At 46.2% G+C, this 17,268-nt stretch overlaps 1 protein-coding gene across 1 annotated transcript in view; it reads left to right on the forward strand.

The window, feature by feature from the left end:
- Nucleotides 1-9,888: 9,888 nt before the first annotated feature.
- ACSL6 (acyl-CoA synthetase long chain family member 6) overlaps nt 9,889-17,268 on the forward strand; it is a 58,690-nt gene continuing 51,310 nt past the window's right edge. Inside the window, exon 1 of the mRNA XM_033927490.1 lies at nt 9,889-10,068. The gene's annotated coding sequence lies outside the window, so the exon portion shown is untranslated. The remainder of the gene's footprint in view (nt 10,069-17,268) is intronic.

Below are 17,268 nucleotides of genomic sequence, written 5' to 3' on the forward strand. Positions count from 1 at the left end.
GTATCGTGCAATGGTGCGACCGCATCTGGAGTACTGTGTCCAATATTGGTCGCCGTACCTCAAAAAGGACATGGCGGTACTTGAGGGAGTCCAGAGAAGAGCAACTAAACTGATAAAAGGTATGGAAAACCTCTCATATACTGACAGACTGAAAAAGCTGGGGCTGTTCTCCCTGGAAAAGCGGAGACTTAGAGGAGACATGATAGAAACCTTCAAGATCCTGAAGGGTATAGAAAAAGTAGACAGGGACAGATTTTTCAGATTACGGGGAACCACAAGTACAAGGGGGCACTCGGAAAAATTAAAAGGAGACAGGTTTAAAACAAATGCCAGAAAGTTCTTTTTCACCCAGAGAGTGGTGGACACATGGAACGCGCTCCCGGAGGCTGTGATAGGCCGGAGCACGTTACAAGGCTTCAAAGAAGGTTTGGATAGGTTCCTAGAGGATAAAGGAATTGAAGGGTACAGATAAGAGTAGCGGTAGGTTATAGGGATAGTCTGGGACCATTGCTCAGGCAATGGGCCTGATGGGCCGCCGCGGGAGCGGACCGCTGGGCGAGATGGACCTCTGGTCTGCCTCAGCGGAGGCAACTTCTTATGTTCTTATGTTCTTCTTATGATCCTCTCTGTCCCCACCCATCCCCCACCCATCCCCACCAAGATCCTTTCTGTCCCCACCCATCCCCGCCAGGATCCTCTCCGTCCCCACCTGTCCTTGTCAGGATTCTCTCCATCCCCACCCGTCCCTGCCAGGATCCTCTCCGTCCCCACCTGTCCCCGCCAGGATCCTCTCCGTCCCCACCCGTCCTCGTCAGGATCCTCTCTGTCCCCGTCAGGATCCTCTCCGTCCTCACCCGTCCTCATCAGGATCCTCTCCGTCCCCGTCAGAATCCTCTCCATCCCCACCCGTCCCTGCCAGGATCCTCTCCGTCCCCACCTGTCCCCGCCAGGATCCTCTCCGTCCCCACCCGTCCTCGTCAGGATCCTCTCCGTCCCCGTCAGGATCCTCTCCGTCCTCACCCGTCCTCATCAAGATCCTCTCTGTCCCCATCAGGATCCTCTCCGTCCCCGTCAGGATCCTCTCCATCCCCGTCACGATCCTCTCCATCCCCGCAGGGAATTACCTCCATCCCCGCCTGTCCCCATAAAAAGCAGCAGTAACTTCTAACAGGATCATCAATTCCACAGTTTCTTTTGTGTTTGAGCTGCTGTTTTCCTTGTGGAATCTCTTTGGTGGAACCCTATTTTTGTTTTCTGTTCAGGTAATTAACTTATAAACCCCCTCTTTTACTAAGGCTGACGTGTCCATTATATTATATGGATGAACCCTGCTTCCAAAGCCTTCCATCTCCGTGGGAGTCCTGTTGGCTAGAGGGGGGTCCCGTGGGAGTCCCATGGGCCAGAGGGGGGGGGGGTCCCCGTGGGAGTCCCGTGGGTTAGGGGGGATTCCCACGGGACTCCCGCGATCCCTGTTCCGTGCAGACCTCTATACTGGATAGAGAGAGAGAGAGGGATCTTTTTGGGATCAGATTAAAGAAAGGGAGAAGAGCACCTCCCCAGCTCTCCCCCTCTCTCCGTAGGAGCCAATGGCAGAAATGCATCACCACACGCATTAAGATTAGGAGCCCATTCAGTTCGAGCTAAACCCCCCCCCCCCCCCCAACATTGCTTGAGCGGCCTTTCTTTGGATGTAGTGTTCATGGGTGACCTTCGTTTGCTGCAGAGAGGAAGGATAACGAAAGCAGACGAAACGATCTGACGTCAAAGACTTGGAAGCCGAAAGCCGAAACCAGGGTTCGGCCGGAGCATCGGTGCTGCCAGGTGAGGGAGCCCGAGATCCCGGGAGGTGGATTGCTAAAAATAGCTGGAAGGGGCTGCTCGAGTCCGCAGGCTTCCTCTCTCCTCCTCCTCACTGCAGTGTGTGTGGTGTGCTGCAGTACCTCCCTCCCTCCTTCCCCCCCTCCCTCGCACGCTGCTGCCAGCTCCGGAGACATGCTGACCTTCTTCCTGCTTTCTGCCGGCTCCGTTTGGCTCTTTCTGGGTAAGTCTAGCTTTTCCCTAGTTGAATCGGGTTCGCTCTCCATCTTCCCTCGCGGTTTTTTGCACGGGGGGGGGGGGGGGTGAGGGAGGAGGGGGGCTTTCAATCAGAATTCAGAAAATGTAGAAATAGGGGAGGGACTGCTCCGCAGCAAATGCCAGGAGGTGGACGTTCAGGTTTTTAACATTATCCGTCTAGGTTAAAAATCGCGCTGGGCTAAGACTCGATCAACGCGATCAGAGTGGAGCAGCCTAAGGATGGGATTACCTGCCGCAGCTCAGCTCGGTCCAGCTGCCAGGAGATGCCGAGGGGCCTGAAGGGTTAAGTTCCTAAGCTAGCCTAACAGTTTTTGAACCATGATTCTTTTTTATCTTGGCCAGGGGGGTGGAGGTTCTTTGAATAAAATGGAGAAAAGACCATATTGGTGTTTTTGAACCAAAACATTTCTGAGTTTGCAAATCCCTTCTTTGCTTATAACACATATGTTTGATCTTTGGGGGGGGGGGGTCTTATGCGGTCTGAGGGATCCCCCATGATGAGGCTGTGTGTACCCATGGTGCAGAAACCCATCCCTCTGTGCCAGAAGGGTACTAGAAGTCCCTTCAGGTTCTTAGGCCCATAAACTCATCCTCCCCCCCCCCCCATAAGGTTTTAAAAATCAGGTCACGGTTGTGATCACCCCCAAACACACCTTTCCCAAAACAGCCCTGTAAAATTGCATAATTGAACTACAGGCCAACTGAGTCTTGGTCCGAGGTCTTCATCCAGCCTTGTTTTGGCTGAGAATACCCGGTGCGTTTTCGGCTGAAATTGAAACTTTTGGTCATTTGCCTGGTAGCTCTCCTCCCTGCCTTCTTCCTGGAATCAAAAGAGCTCAAATTCTTCCCTCCCCCACCCCCCAACCAAAGGAGCTACTAATACTACTATTGATCATTAATATAGCAAGGAAAGGCATACGCAATGCTGTATATTTAATAGAAGGTCCCTGCTCAGAAGAGTTTACAATCTAGTTTGGACAGATAGGACATGTGGGGGGTTGTGTGGAATTTCTTGCAGCGAGGATGATAGGATGGGCATAGGGATCTTATGGTGAGTGGGAGTTAGGAGTGAAAGTGGGCTTTTAGCTTGGATATGAATACTGGTACAGACAGAGCTTGAGGTATTGACTTAACATCCTCCTTCCGTTGAACAGAAATTTCCCCTCCCCCCCCCCCCCGGACCTAGTGGTTCAGGGGCCGGTAGGGACAGGAGCAATCCACAGTCGCTCCATCCCCTGTTGGCTCCAATCCCCAAATGGCTGTCATGGCCTCCATTGGACTGCTGGTGAAAGCCACAGCAGCCATTTTGACTGCAGAGACTGCATCAGCGGCAGCAACTGAGGATCGCTCCTGTCCCTACAAGCCACTAGACCACCAGGGTAGTATGATATACCCAGGGGTGGGCCATGCTTGCGATGCTTTGGTATTAAGCAATATCCTTATATTGATCTTAACCCGGAAGAAGTGACATGTATCATGGAACACTGGCCATCGCGTAAGATCACTGTCTGGATTGAAATGTGTTTTGTCTGCTTGGATAGTATAACTGAGAGTATGTGTTAAGTGCCATTGACTCATGCTCAAGTCCTACTGACTTGGTAAATTACAGATCTATAAAGAAATCAGTTTTGTGTTTGTCTGGTAAGGTCCTCCAGCATCATCCCCATGGTTTTCAACGTGTCCAGTCATCTAATCGCAGGCCACCCTCTTTGACTGGTTCCTTTGACCTTTCCAAATCTGATGTCCTCCTCCAATGATCTTTCTCTTCTGATGATGTGACCAAAATAAGACAATCATCATTTGGGCTTCGAGTGACATAGCCAGTTTTATCTCTTCCAGAATAAATTTGTTAGTTCTTCTGGTGGCCCACGGCATGCGTAAAATCCTTCTCCAGCACCGAAGCTCAAATGAGTCGATCTTCTTTCTGTCTTGTTTCTGTAATGTCCAGCTTTCACACCCGTAATTGACCACTGAGATAATGAGTGCGTGAACAAGTCCGATCTTCGTTTGGAGTGTTATTTCCTTTCCTTTGAATACTTTGTTGAGAGCCTTCATTGAAGAGCGACCAAGGGCTATTCTGTGGAGTATTTCTTCCCTGCTAGTTGCTTTGAGAGGGAAAGCCAATCAATGGCACCCTGATCCAAGTATATGCTCTAACGACAGATGCGGAAGATGAGGGTGTAGAATTGTTCTACGGTCAACTTCAAAATGAAATAGATCAAACACTGAAACAAGATCTAATGGGGGACTTCAATGCAAAAGTAGGACGTACACCTGAAGATGCGGTGGTTGGAAAGCATACTTAGTCCATAGGGCTATAGGAAACAATTACATTTACCTTATATTGTTTGAAATTAGTCACAAATGTACTTTTAAATCTCATTTCTTCTTTTATAATCAGGTTCAACCATTCTACATCTTTATCGCATTTATACATAAATCTTTAAGTTAATTAAAAATTGCATTGAAGAATGCTGATATAGAATGACTGAGGTAGACATAGATACTAAAGAATGACATGGGATAGTTTCCCGCGGTTATCTGCAGGGATGGAGACAAATTCTGTCCCTGTGTCATTCTGCCATACTGGGCAGACCAAAGGTCCATCAAGCCCAGTATCCTGTTTTCAATAATGGCCAACCCAGGTCCCAAGCACCTTGGGAAACCCAGAGTAGCAACATTCCAGAGCTGAGATTGTGATGTCATAATGCCTCATTCCACCAATACTTAAGAGCCAACCTCATCAATGATGTCAAAATGGCTCCATTATCCTATATTTGGCTCACATAAGAATCAGAGTATGGATGGACCCAGCCACTGACCCTCAAGCCTTGAATTGAAGAATGCTGGTGTAGAAGGACTAGGGTTGAGATAGACACTAACGAATGGCACAGGATGGTTTCCCGCAGTTATCCACAGGGACGGGGACAAATTCCATCCCTGTTTTATTCTCCACATAATGATCCACATCCTGTCTCTGGCTCCACCCATAGGGCATTGTAAGAGGAGTAGAATGGGGACTGAGGGATCAAGAGAGCATGAGGGGAGATGGGAGATGGGGGTAGAAACCGGAGGAAGGGCAGTGCTAATTTTGAAATGGGGAAAATACTTGAAGTACCTGTATGCAAACCGCTTTGAGGGTGGCTGTAAAACTACAAGAAGGCAGTGGTATAAGTCCCAATTCCCTTCCCTGATGTCATAATGCCTCATTCCACCAATAAGAGCCAACCTCATCAGTGATGTCACAATGGCTTCATTGTTCTATGCTTGGCTCACTTCTGATACCGTATTGGAGGAGAGTGTGGTGCAGTGGTTAGACTTACAGCCTCAGCACCCTGAGGTTGTGGGTTCAAACCCTGTGCTGCTTCCTGTGACCCTGGGCAACTCACTTAACCCTTCACTGTGCATTTGACAGATTGTGAGCTCACCGGCACAGAGGGGGGTGTGTGTGTGAAATGCTTGAAGTACCTATATGTAAACCGCTTTGAGTGTGATTGTATAAATACAAAAAGGTGGTATGCAAGTTCCAATCCCTTTCCCAAATTGTACACAACACTTTTTTTCTTTTTGCACACATGGTCCTGGCAATATGTTAATGCAGGAGGAGGAGCAGGAAGAAACACAAACCTGGGTGGGAAAAGAAGAAGCAATTTTTGAATGGTTTCTTGGGAGCTTTGGATATTGTATATGTTATATGTTGGCAGTTCTATAATGTAGGTACTGCGTTTATGTTCCACTTGCGCACATAAATATTTGACCGTACATACATATTCAATACATAAAAGGAACCTCGTTATAAGATCAAAAATTATCCCATCACAATATCCCATCACACAATATCCCATAGTAAGAAAGCATTTACAAACAATTGCGTTCTCAGCGTTTTCTTGAAACCCAACTTCTGGCAAAGCATTCCAAAGCTTTGCACCCCACCCCCTCCCCCCACTGACAACGTAGCGTCGCCTATCCTGGAGTGGGAAATGGTCATCCTGCCACCCACGCATAGTTTCAAACTATTTGCCGATCTCAAACTCCTCGGTTGATAAATTTCAAAAAATCCTTGCAAAACAGTAGGAGATGCGCGGTACAATATCTGACGTACCATCTATAACAATGTGCCTTAATTTTAGGAATGCTCCGGATCTACCTCTGGGCACACCACTCCGTTTTCACGTGCTGCAACTGGCCCTTACTTAAGAACATGCCTCCGCTGGGTCAGACCAGAGGTCCATCACGCCCAGCAGTCCGCTCCCGCGGCGGCCCATCAGGTCCATGACCTGTAAGGTGATCCTTGTCCAAACCCTTTAATCCCCTTCATCCTTCTATCTGTACCCCTTCATAACCTATCCCTACCTCTATCTGTATCCATCAATCCCCGTATCCTTCAGGAATTTATCCAAACCTTCTTTGAAACCCTGTAATGTACTCTGTCCTATCACAACCTCCGGAAGCGCATTCCAGGTACCCACCACCCTCTGAGTGAAAAAGAATTTCCTAGCATTGGTTCTAAACCTGTCCCCTTTCAATTTCTCCGAGTGCCCCCTTGTTCTTGTGGTTCCCAATAGGTTGAAGAATCTGTCCCTCTCCACCTTCTCTATGCCCTTCATGATCTTGTAAGTCTCTGTCATGTCTCCTTTGAGTCTCCGCTTCTCCAGGGTGAAGAGCCCCAGCCTTTCTAGCCTGTCTGTGTATGAAAGGTTTTCCATACCTTTTATCATTCTTGTCGCTCTTCTCTGAACCCTCTCAAGTATCGCCATGTCCTTCTTTAGGTACGGCGACCAATATTGGACACAGTATTCCAGATGCGGGCGCACCATCGCGCAATACTGTGGCATGATGAATTCCTTCGTCCTGGCTGTAATACCCTTCTTAATAATACCCAGCATTCTGTTGGCTTTCTTTGAGGCTGCTGCGCATTGTGCTGTTGACTTGTTATAGAATCACGCTTTCTGAGCGATACATGTAGCTTTTAATTAGTCCCAATTAGCATCAATTATGAGGTGTTGATTGCCAATTGCTAGAGCCAATTAGCCCGGTTAATCAATTACGTTGTGCGTGTATATCAGCTGTGCACACTGATGTACGCATACAACTTTAGACGCCATATACAGAATTTGGGGGATAGTGAAGGTGTTGTTTTACTAACCCTTTAATATTTTCCCGGTTCTTTTTTTCTTTTTAACATCTTTATTCAATTTTCAAACTACAATTATGCATGCAAATAATTCATAAGGTGCCCTGACCTAATGAAACCAGACAGACTCGATTCTGATGAATTCCCGGGACGCAGCTCTTCAGCGCAACCAAACGTTGAATTCTTTTTCTCTTCTGAAGGATATTTGACATCTCCGTCGCTGCTTTCAAATCTTTGTGATCTGAGACTCTTCCAGGTCCGCTCGGACCTTTCAGCGAAACTCCTGAATAGGAACAAAACCTTTTCGGATGAGAGGCTGCCCCGGGGTGGTGTGATGATGCTTTGCGCCAATAACCATTCAAGCTTGTGGCTTCTTTGCATACTCTTTATTCACTTGGTTGGTCAAACACATTTTAGGAAGACAAAAGTTCTCTGCTTTGGAGCCTGAAAAAAAAAAAAAAAAGAGAGAGATCTTGGGGCTTAGCTTGTTGCGTTAACTCTACCTTTTCCAGGTCTTTTTTGTTGGGGGGGGGGGGGTTCTTAAATACTTCATGGGAGAAAGTGTGGCACAGTGGTTAAAGTTACAGCCTCAGCACCCTGAGGTTGTGGATTCAAACCCACGCCGCTCTTTGTGACCCTGGGCAAGTCACTTAATCCCCCCAATCGCCCCAGGTACATTAGATAGATTGTGAACCCACCAGGACAGGGAAAAATGCTTGACTACCTGAATAAATTCATGTAAACTGTTCTTAGCTCCCCTGGGAAAACGGTATAGAAAATTGAATAAATATAGTATAAAAAGTTTCAGCCTCTTATAACCAGAACTGGTATTATGACATCATAATGCCTCATTCCACCAATCAGAGCCAACCTCACCAGTGATGTCACAATGGCTCCATTGTCCTAGACTTGGCTCACTTTTACTACATTTTGACTTCTAGAGTGGTGCAGTGGTTAAAGCTACAGCCTTAGCACCCTGAGGTTGTGGGTTCAAATCCCACGCTGCTCTTTGTGACCCTGGGCAAGTCTCTTAATCCACTCATTGCCGCAGAACAGACATGGAAAAAAAAAAATGCTTGAGTACCTGAATAAATCCATGTAGACCGTTCTGAGCGCCACTGGAAGAACGGTAGAGAAAATTAAATAAATAAAATAAAATTTTCTTTTTTTTTTTTTCTGTTTGTCAATGGACACGTTAACCTTGGAAACATCAACCTATATCAAACAAGGTACAGTCGACTCCACCTAAGTCGGTTAAGAGCACGCTTCGGTTATCCGCACCCTACCACCACGGACCCATTTTTTTTTTTTTTTTTTACATTAAAGTCAATGGACGTAAACTCCGGATATGTGCAATTCGCATAAGCACACAATCCGCTTATGCGCACTGATGTCATAGGTCCCACCTCTAGTCTTTCAAGTTACCTTCACTCCGGTTAAATGCAATCAAGTTCTGATTGGGACGAGAACCAGTTGGCGGAACAGATGGGCCACAATGGCTGGGCTTCACACAGCGCTGGCACAGCCGGGAAAGTGAGCGCTCCGCTTCCGCTCAAGCTGCACTTTAGGCTCCAGCGGCCCACGCGCCATATTTAAACTGAGCCGGCTTAAATACAGCCCCCCCCCCCACCCCACTCCTATTAAGCGCACACTCCGTTTGAGTGCACGTGGCGACCCGGTCCGAAGGCCGTGCACTTAAGCGGAGTCGACTGTAGTCATTTTTAGATAGATTACACAGTACAGCGGCAGTGAACATGCAAAATTCAGTGTTATAACGCCATTATTTACCCACGTAGATGACGTTTGTCAGGGTTCTTAGTACGGCGGTATTGAAACGGAAATCTAATTTGTAACCCAACTTTGCAACCCACGTGCAAAGTTGTGCAAGCAATTAAGGATCTGGTCACGGCCACGCCTGGAAGCGCCATCACGCATTCTAGACTACCTGCATTTAACTGCCTAGCTAGGCACACGCGTTTACAACCACCTTTGGTGCCTACCTAAAGTTAGCGCCTACACGTGAGAGCACACGGCATCCGGGCATCCACTTAGGCGGCCTTTTCCCGCCTAGCTTCTAAGGCTGCATACCTTGAGTGGTCCAAGACACGTATTTGGAATCCTGTCTTGCATGAGCCTAGATCAGGGGTGTCAAAGTCCCTCCTCGAGGGCCACAATCCAGTCGGGTTTTCAGGATTTCCCCAATGAATATGCAATGAAAGCAGTGCTTTCACATAGATCTCATGCATATTCATTGGGGGAAATCCTGAAAACCCGACTGAATCGTGGCCCTCGAGGAGGGACTTTGGCACCCCTGGCCTATCAGGGATCTCAAAGTCCCTCCTCGAGGGCCGCAATCCAGTCGGATTTTCAGGATTTCCCCAATGAATATGCAATGAAAGCAATGCTTGCACATAGATCTCATGCATATTCATGGAGAAATCCTGAAAACCCGACTGGATCGCGGCCCTGGAGGAGGGACTTTGACACCCCTGGCCTAGATTTTAAAAATTGCCCTTGACTTTTGCACCTTCCCTTGGAAGAGTCAGCAATATGTTCATTTGGGCCCAGGCCATTCAGGGGGCAAATTGTACTGAAGACCTCTGGAATCGATAATATTCTTAACGGCGTCGTAAATAAAAGGAATTGTGGATGCTATATCGCTTATACGGGGAACAAAAATCGGCGCAACGCATGTCTCCGGCAGCGCAAGGGTTACTTCCTGCTAACGCGCTCTTTTTGGGGAGGGGGCTGGGCCGCCTCTCGCAGCTGATTGCGAGGGCGGCGCCGGTGGCCTCCGGCTCTTTAAGCCGGTGCAGATCGCGCCCGCCTCTGGGATCTGCAGGACGCGCCCGGGACAGGTAGGCGAAGCGGCGGCCGTGCCTAGGCGAAGGCTCGTACTTGCAGCGGGACCCCCCTGATTGATCTGCCCACGTCCTCGTTTGAGATGCGAAAGGGGGGGGGGTGCAGCTCCTTTCTTTTCTCTCCTCCTTTGTTTCCTCCCCCCCCCCCATGAGTCAAAGAGGGCTGGGGGGGAGGGGGAATGAGGATTACTATAGCGCTGGGAGAAGAAAACCAGCTTGGAAAAGGCTCCCAGATTACAATTCGTTATGTGTAAAATCGCAAGGATATTGGGGGGGGGGGGGGCTGTAGGCTTTCCTAGGGCCCCCAGCTCACCGCACAAACCGTGTTATAAAAATAGCAGGAGAAGGTACAAGTTTGGGGTTCAGTGTTATGGTTTTTGTCCCTAAGAAGCTGCTGACCTAGACGACCACCTGGTCTTGCCCAATGGTTGGGTTGGCCTTACAGGGCTGTCAAAGTACCTCCTCGAGGGCCACGATCCAGATGGGTTTTCAGGATTTCCCCAATAAATATGCATGAGATATATTAGCTTATAATGAAAGCAGTGCCTGCAAATAGATCTCATACATATCCATTGAGGAAATCCTGAAAACCTGACTGGATTGTGGCCCTGGAGGAGGGACTTTGACACCCTGGGTTTCAGGTCTATTGGCTAATACTGATTTATGGACTTTTCCTCCAGGAACTTGTCCACAGGAGGCTTATTTCTTAAGCAGAAACATTTCCAGGAACTAGAGAAGGATGCTATATGGCGGGGTGTCAAAGTCCCTCCTGGAGGGCTGCAATCCAGTCGGGTTTTCAGAATTTCCCCAATGAATATGCATGAGATCTATTAGCATACAATGAAAGCTGTGCCTGCAAATAGATCTCATGCATATTCATTGGGGAAACCTGACTGGATTGCAGCCCTGGAGGAGGGACTTTTACACCCCTGCTTTAGAAGATGCCTCTTGTCACTAGTGCAAGGGTAGGGAACTCTGGTCCTCGAGAGCCGTATTCCAGTTGGGTTTTCAGAATTTCTCCCAATTAATATGCATGAGATCTATTTGCATGCACTGCTTTCAATGCATATTCATTGGGGAAATCCTGAAAACCCGACTGGAATACGGCTCTCGAGGACTGGAGTTCCATACCCCTGCGCTAGCGCAACTGTGAAATGACAGGTCAGTGGGTACACGGTGAATAACATATACCCGCTGCTTGAGTTTTAAGACATGTTTGGGGTATCTTATTTTGTTCTCTTCAATGTTTTTTTTTTTTTTTTTTCTTTTTTAAAGAGAGGGGGGAGACAATGATTGGGGAAGAGAGACCAAGCCCTTGAAGGTACTGTAAGATAACTGTCCAATGGATCCACTCTTAAACTGACATGGCTGTAGGGAGGTGGTTTTTTTGTGGGGTGGGGGTTAGTTCATATGTGCTTTGTATGTAGAAAACAGTGGCCTCAAACTCCAACCCTTTGCAGGGCCACATTTTGGCATTTGGAGGGCCTCAGAAAAAAATAGTTAATGTCTTATTAAAGAAATGACAATTTTGCATGAGGTAAAACACTTTATAGTTTATAAATCTTTCCTTTTGGCTAAATCTTAATAATAATGTTGAAATTTATAGCTCGAGACATATGATGAAGAAACTGTTTTATTTTATTTTTGTGATTATGCTAAACGTACCTGGCGGGGCCGCAAATTTGCGATCACTGCTGTAAAATGATTTTTGTGTGTGAAAGTTTTGGCAAAGTTGTTGGTTGAGGAGCTCCCATGTGACCTTGGGCACGAAGCTTAGCATAAGGTGGCTCTGATCTGTTTCTGCCGGGACTTCAGCCAGGTACTAACCTAGGTTAATGGAAACTTGCCTACTCGGCTTAGCCAACTCTTTCTGATCAGTTCAGTTCTGCTGTGTTTTGGGGCTAGCGGTAAAGTCATTGGAACGGCTCTTTCTGTAATCTATGAATGAAAAGTTTAATTAACAGTTGGATCCTAACAATTCATTTTAAATCTTAATGGGAGGATGAGCGGTGAGGTGGGGGCTCGGGTTTGCCTCTCCCCGGCTGCCTTTCTTTCTTTCTTTTGGGGGTATTGCGGGGGGGGAGGCCTTGCATTCTTTTCGGGGCTCATCAGAGTACAGGGCTCTGTTTGCATGGTATTTGGACTATGGTGTCTGGGCCTCCCCCGTGGCACAGGGTTGGGATGCTGCTGGTTCTTGGTCTTGTATATTCCTTATGATGGTTGGATGGTTTTGGTTGGGGGTGGGTTGGAGACGGGGTTGGGTTTGGGGGGTGGGTGGGCGTTGGGGGACTTGTTCATTTCTGCACGCCTGTATCCTTTTGCTGTGTTTTTTTCGCTTCAATAAAAATTGCTTTACACTGAGTTCAAAGAATCGTGGGATGAACACAGAAGATTTAGAATCAGAAAATAATATTAAAGATTGAACTAGGCCAGTTACTGGGCAGACTTGTATGGTCTGCGTCTATGTATGGCCATTTGGAGGAGGATGGGCAGGGGAGGGCTTCAATGGCTGGAGGGTGTAGATGGGCTGGAGTAAGTCTTAACAGAGATTTCGGCAGTTGGAACCCAAGCACAGTACCGGGTAAAGCTTTGGATTCTTGCCCAGAAATAGCTAAGAAGGAAAAAAAAAAAAAAAATTTAAATTGAATCAGGTTGGGCAGACAGGATGGACTATTCGGGTCTTTATCTGCCGTCATCTACTATGTTACTATGTTAAATCTTAATGGGAGGACAAGTGTCTGATACTAAGTGGGCCTAATTGGGACCCAGTTCAAATCCCCCTTAATGTGATCTTTTTGAGGTTGAAGAGCTCCCCCCCCCTCCCCGTTCCACCTAAAGTAGTGAACTAAGGAGGATTTTAAGCACAATTTATAGAAAGTGCCTGGGATTCTCAATGGCCTCTTAACAATGACATCTCTAAAGTTTGACTGAAACCTTGGCTGGCTGCCTGATAACCAGTAAACTAACAAATTGGCCCCATTATTCTCCATCCTGGATTTTATTGTAGATACATTGACTCGTAAAGCATGTACTGCTTTAGTGAGAAAAGGGGAGAGTGAGGCACAGTGGTTAACCCTGAGGTTGTGGGTTCAAACCCACGCTGCTCAGATACACTAGATAGATTGTGAGACCACAGGGACCTTAACAAATTCATGTAAATCGTTCTAAACTCCCCTGGAAGAACAGTATAAAAAAATTGAATAAATAAATAGTGTGAAAAATTTCTGGTATGTGGTAACCAGAGCTGGTATTGTGACGACATAATGCCTCATTCCACCAATAAGAGCCAACCTCATCAGTGATGTCACAATGGCTGAATTGTCCTTTACTTGGCTCACTTTTACTACATTTTGATTTCTAGAGTGGTGCAGTGGTTAAAGCTACAGCCTCAGCACCCTGGGGTTGTGGGTTCAAATCCCACGCTGCTCCTTGTGACCCTGGACATGCCACTTAATCATTGGATAGATTTTGATCCCACCAGGACGGACGGGGGAAAATGCTTGAGTACCTGAATAAACTCATGTAAACTGTTTGAGCTCCCTTGGGAGAACAGTATAGAAAACTCAATGAATGATTGAATAAATAAATAAAATATCTACTTAGCAGAAAAAAATAAAATTATAAAATCTTAAGCATGTTTGTGACCACATTGGTGCAAGGATAGTGGGCACTGAGTGACCCTTCAACCTTACCCCTTCTCCTCATTATCTTTCAGCCTGCAGCCTCCTCAAGACTTTAATTAAATGCAACCATTTTGATTATACAAAGCTATAAAAACGAAGCCTTAAGTATGAAATGAATCTTGTATTTTTTTTTTTTGTTTGTTTAGCTTTGAATGCTGCTGTAACCGCGGAAGCTTCCCCCCTAGACTCCTCCTCTTCCCCCACTGGCCCGTATCTCAGCCCATTCCCAAATTATACGCTCAACTCGGTTGGTGGTGAAACCTGGCCACAGCCCTGTTTATTGATAATTAAACATATAACTTAAATATCTTATTAATATATTTTAACAAACACAATTGTATTAAGAATAACCACACCTTGTTCCCGACCCCCGTCGTGTAAACCAGTGATTCCCAACCCTGTCCTAGAGGAACACCAGGCCAATCGGGTTTTCAGGCTAGCCCTAATGAATATGCATGAGAGAGATTTGCATATGATGGAAGTGATAGGCATGCAAATTTGCTTCATGCATATTCATTAGGGCTAGCCTGAAAACCCAATTGGCATGCCTATCACTTCCTGGTGTTCCTCCAGGACAGGGTTGGGAACCACTGGTGTAAACAAGGGTCTGAGGGGTGGCATGGACCCACATACCCCATTGTCCATGGTCATCCAACCCACCAGGCAAGGCTCCCAGCCGGCCCACCGCTCATCTCTTGATGAGTCCAGCAGCCAGTAGCTCAGGATACCGCCACCTGAGCTGCCCCAGCTCACTCCTATGCTGTATCGCGGGACGGGCAGGAAAGCTGCCTCGGAGGACCAGATAACTGTTTGGGCCCTCCGAGGGTTCCCCTTAAGTACCCCCTCCCATCACCCCCTTCAACTTTGGCCTACTGCCAATCCGGGGCCTTTCCCTCAGCGGGAAAGACCCCCCCCACTCTCTCTAATCACCCTCTCCAGCTCACCTCGCTTCCCACGCTAGCCCCCCTTCCCTGACAGGCAACCTCGTGGGACTCCCAGCTCCGTGTTAAAGTCGCCTGTCGAGACAGGCTCTCGGGCTTTTTGTTCTAGGTGACTGCCTGGTCTTGCCTAATGGTTTGGCCTGTCTTGGATAAGTAACAAATTCCTGAAAACTTTATGTATGTATTCTTGTAACCTGTTCTGGGCTTCTGGGGGTGGACGGGCTTTAAAAATGAATGAATGAATAGCAAGCACAAGGTTGGTAGCTGAAAGCATAATTAACAAGTCATCCCCATGATTATCCTCCACGAAATCTTTTTAAAAATGTCAATTCTCCTCTCCCCAGTAAGCCTGAGATCATTCTATCTTCATGATCTTAGCTTCAAGTTGGTCCTTGGGGGCTTTTTGTGAGGTGGGGTTGCATGTTCTTGTGTACCGTACTCTTTGGCATGACTGATAGGAATGCGGAAGCATCTTGACTATTGATTTTAACCCTATGAAGTAAATTCTTGAAAGTAACTTTTGCAAGGAGTCCCTAAGGGCATGGGGGAAAGCACTAGAACGGACAAAAGAAAAAGCTGCTTTAGTGGCGCACTCGAGCTTTTTAAGATGTTAATAGGGTGGGTGTGTTTGGATCTGGGAGCTGGGGCTGGAAGCCAGGGCCTGCATTACGTTGCCTGTGAACTCTAACCCTTTTAAACTCTTCTGGTTTTAGTCTAGTCCTGCACTTCAGCCGAGACTAGTGAACACGGACTTTTCTAGAACTGTGCACTTCGTGAGTTCTAAATTTGGTTACTAGATGTGCTATGAATGACACATCCTCCCTCACCCAGCATCCCTGGACTCTGACCTGAGTCGGGAATTAAATACTAAATATTGAGTTTTGCTGTTTATTTTCAGAATTAGTTTTGTACGACTTTCCATTAAGTCTTCCAGGAGTGTTTTGACTCTAAATGAGTCTTTGTTCAAATAACAGAGGTATCCAACAATTTAAACTCTCCCTTCCTTCTAAAAAAGGGATTAAAGGAGTCAAGATCTTCAGTCAATCTTTGGTCTTTAAACTCTCTAAACTCTGGAATGATTTCCACTCCCCCCCCCCCTTTTTTTTTTTTTTTAAGGAGTTTCAGTTCATTTCAATTTTTCTTTAAATCTTTAAAAACTACTCTATTTGCCAAACATTTTGAAAATTAATTATTTTGAAATTTTGCTGTTATCTTCTATTTATCATTTGTAAATCATTCCCAGTTTATTTAATTGCTGTAAACTGAGTCAAGCCTTGGTATACAAAGTTAAGCTTTAGCTTAAAGAAGTTTTCTGTGAGAACCAAGTAATTTCAGGAAAAAATATTTCTACTAGTGAAAATGTCACACTAATCAATATCTGTCGAACTGATCCTCAATTGTACTGGAGCTTTTGGGCTTTTGATGTAGTGAATTACATGTTGGAGGTGGGTTTGATAAAATCTGAAGCTGCCGGACTCATGATCTCCAAAGAGCTCTGGAAGGCACATTTTAGTCGCATTGAATCTTTGGGTATAATGGAGATAAGTGAATCTATAGCATGATTCTGTAGAGGTACTGGGAAGTTAAGTCTGCTAGTCTTGTAATGCAGCTTATTATATGCTACAGTTGGAAGCTATGAAACAGCTACTGAGATATTGGAGATCATTAAAATGTCCTTTTTGACTTCCAAGAGAGATTGAGGGTTTTCTGTTGCAAATTCCTTTGCAGAATTGTGAAGGAGTCAACTAAAAGTTGGCTTGAGTTCATCAGATGACAAATTTTTGAAAACGTGCTCATAGACAATTTAATGCGCAATAATGCATTCTTCTCTGCCACATAGGTGAGAACTATTCCACATATCTGAGGTAGAGCTCTTCAGTCTTAAAACCTTGTCTACTGATATTGGTGAGTCGGTGGCCAGGGGTTTAAATTGATGGAAGGATTGCTTCCACTTAGTCCAAAAAAGGCGAGTGTTGGTCCATTAATAAAGAATCTTCTTTTTAGACCAAAAAGATCCCCCCAAATACCATCTCTTCTATTCTTGGCCAAAGAAATTGAGAAAGCCATGTTAAATTGGTTAGAAAGCTATAGATTCCCGTTTTGGATCACTTCTCAATGTTGCTTTCAACATCACCGTGGCACCAAGACCTTGGCATTGTCTTGATGTCACATGGCAGGGTTTTGAACATGAGTCGGTGGCCAGGGGTTTAAATTGATGGAAGGATTGCTTCCACTTAGTCCAAAAAAGGCGAGTGTTGGTCCATTAATAAAGAATCTTCTTTTTAGACCAAAAAGATCCCCCCAAATACCATCTCTTCTATTCTTGGCCAAAGAAATTGAGAAAGCCATGTTAAATTGGTTAGAAAGCTATAGATTCCCGTTTTGGATCACTTCTCAATGTTGCTTTCAACATCACCGTGGCACCAAGACCTTGGCATTGTCTTGATGTCACATGGCAGGGTTTTGAACATGAGTCGGTGGCCAGGGGTTTAAATTGATGGAAGGATTGCTTCCACTTAGTCCAAAAAAGGCGCGTGTCGATCCATCAATAAAGAATCTTAGTTGTAGACCAA

The sequence above is a fragment of the Geotrypetes seraphini genome, chromosome 18 (assembly GCF_902459505.1).
Source record: "Geotrypetes seraphini chromosome 18, aGeoSer1.1, whole genome shotgun sequence".
In the NCBI taxonomy this organism is placed as follows: domain Eukaryota; kingdom Metazoa; phylum Chordata; class Amphibia; order Gymnophiona; family Dermophiidae; genus Geotrypetes; species Geotrypetes seraphini.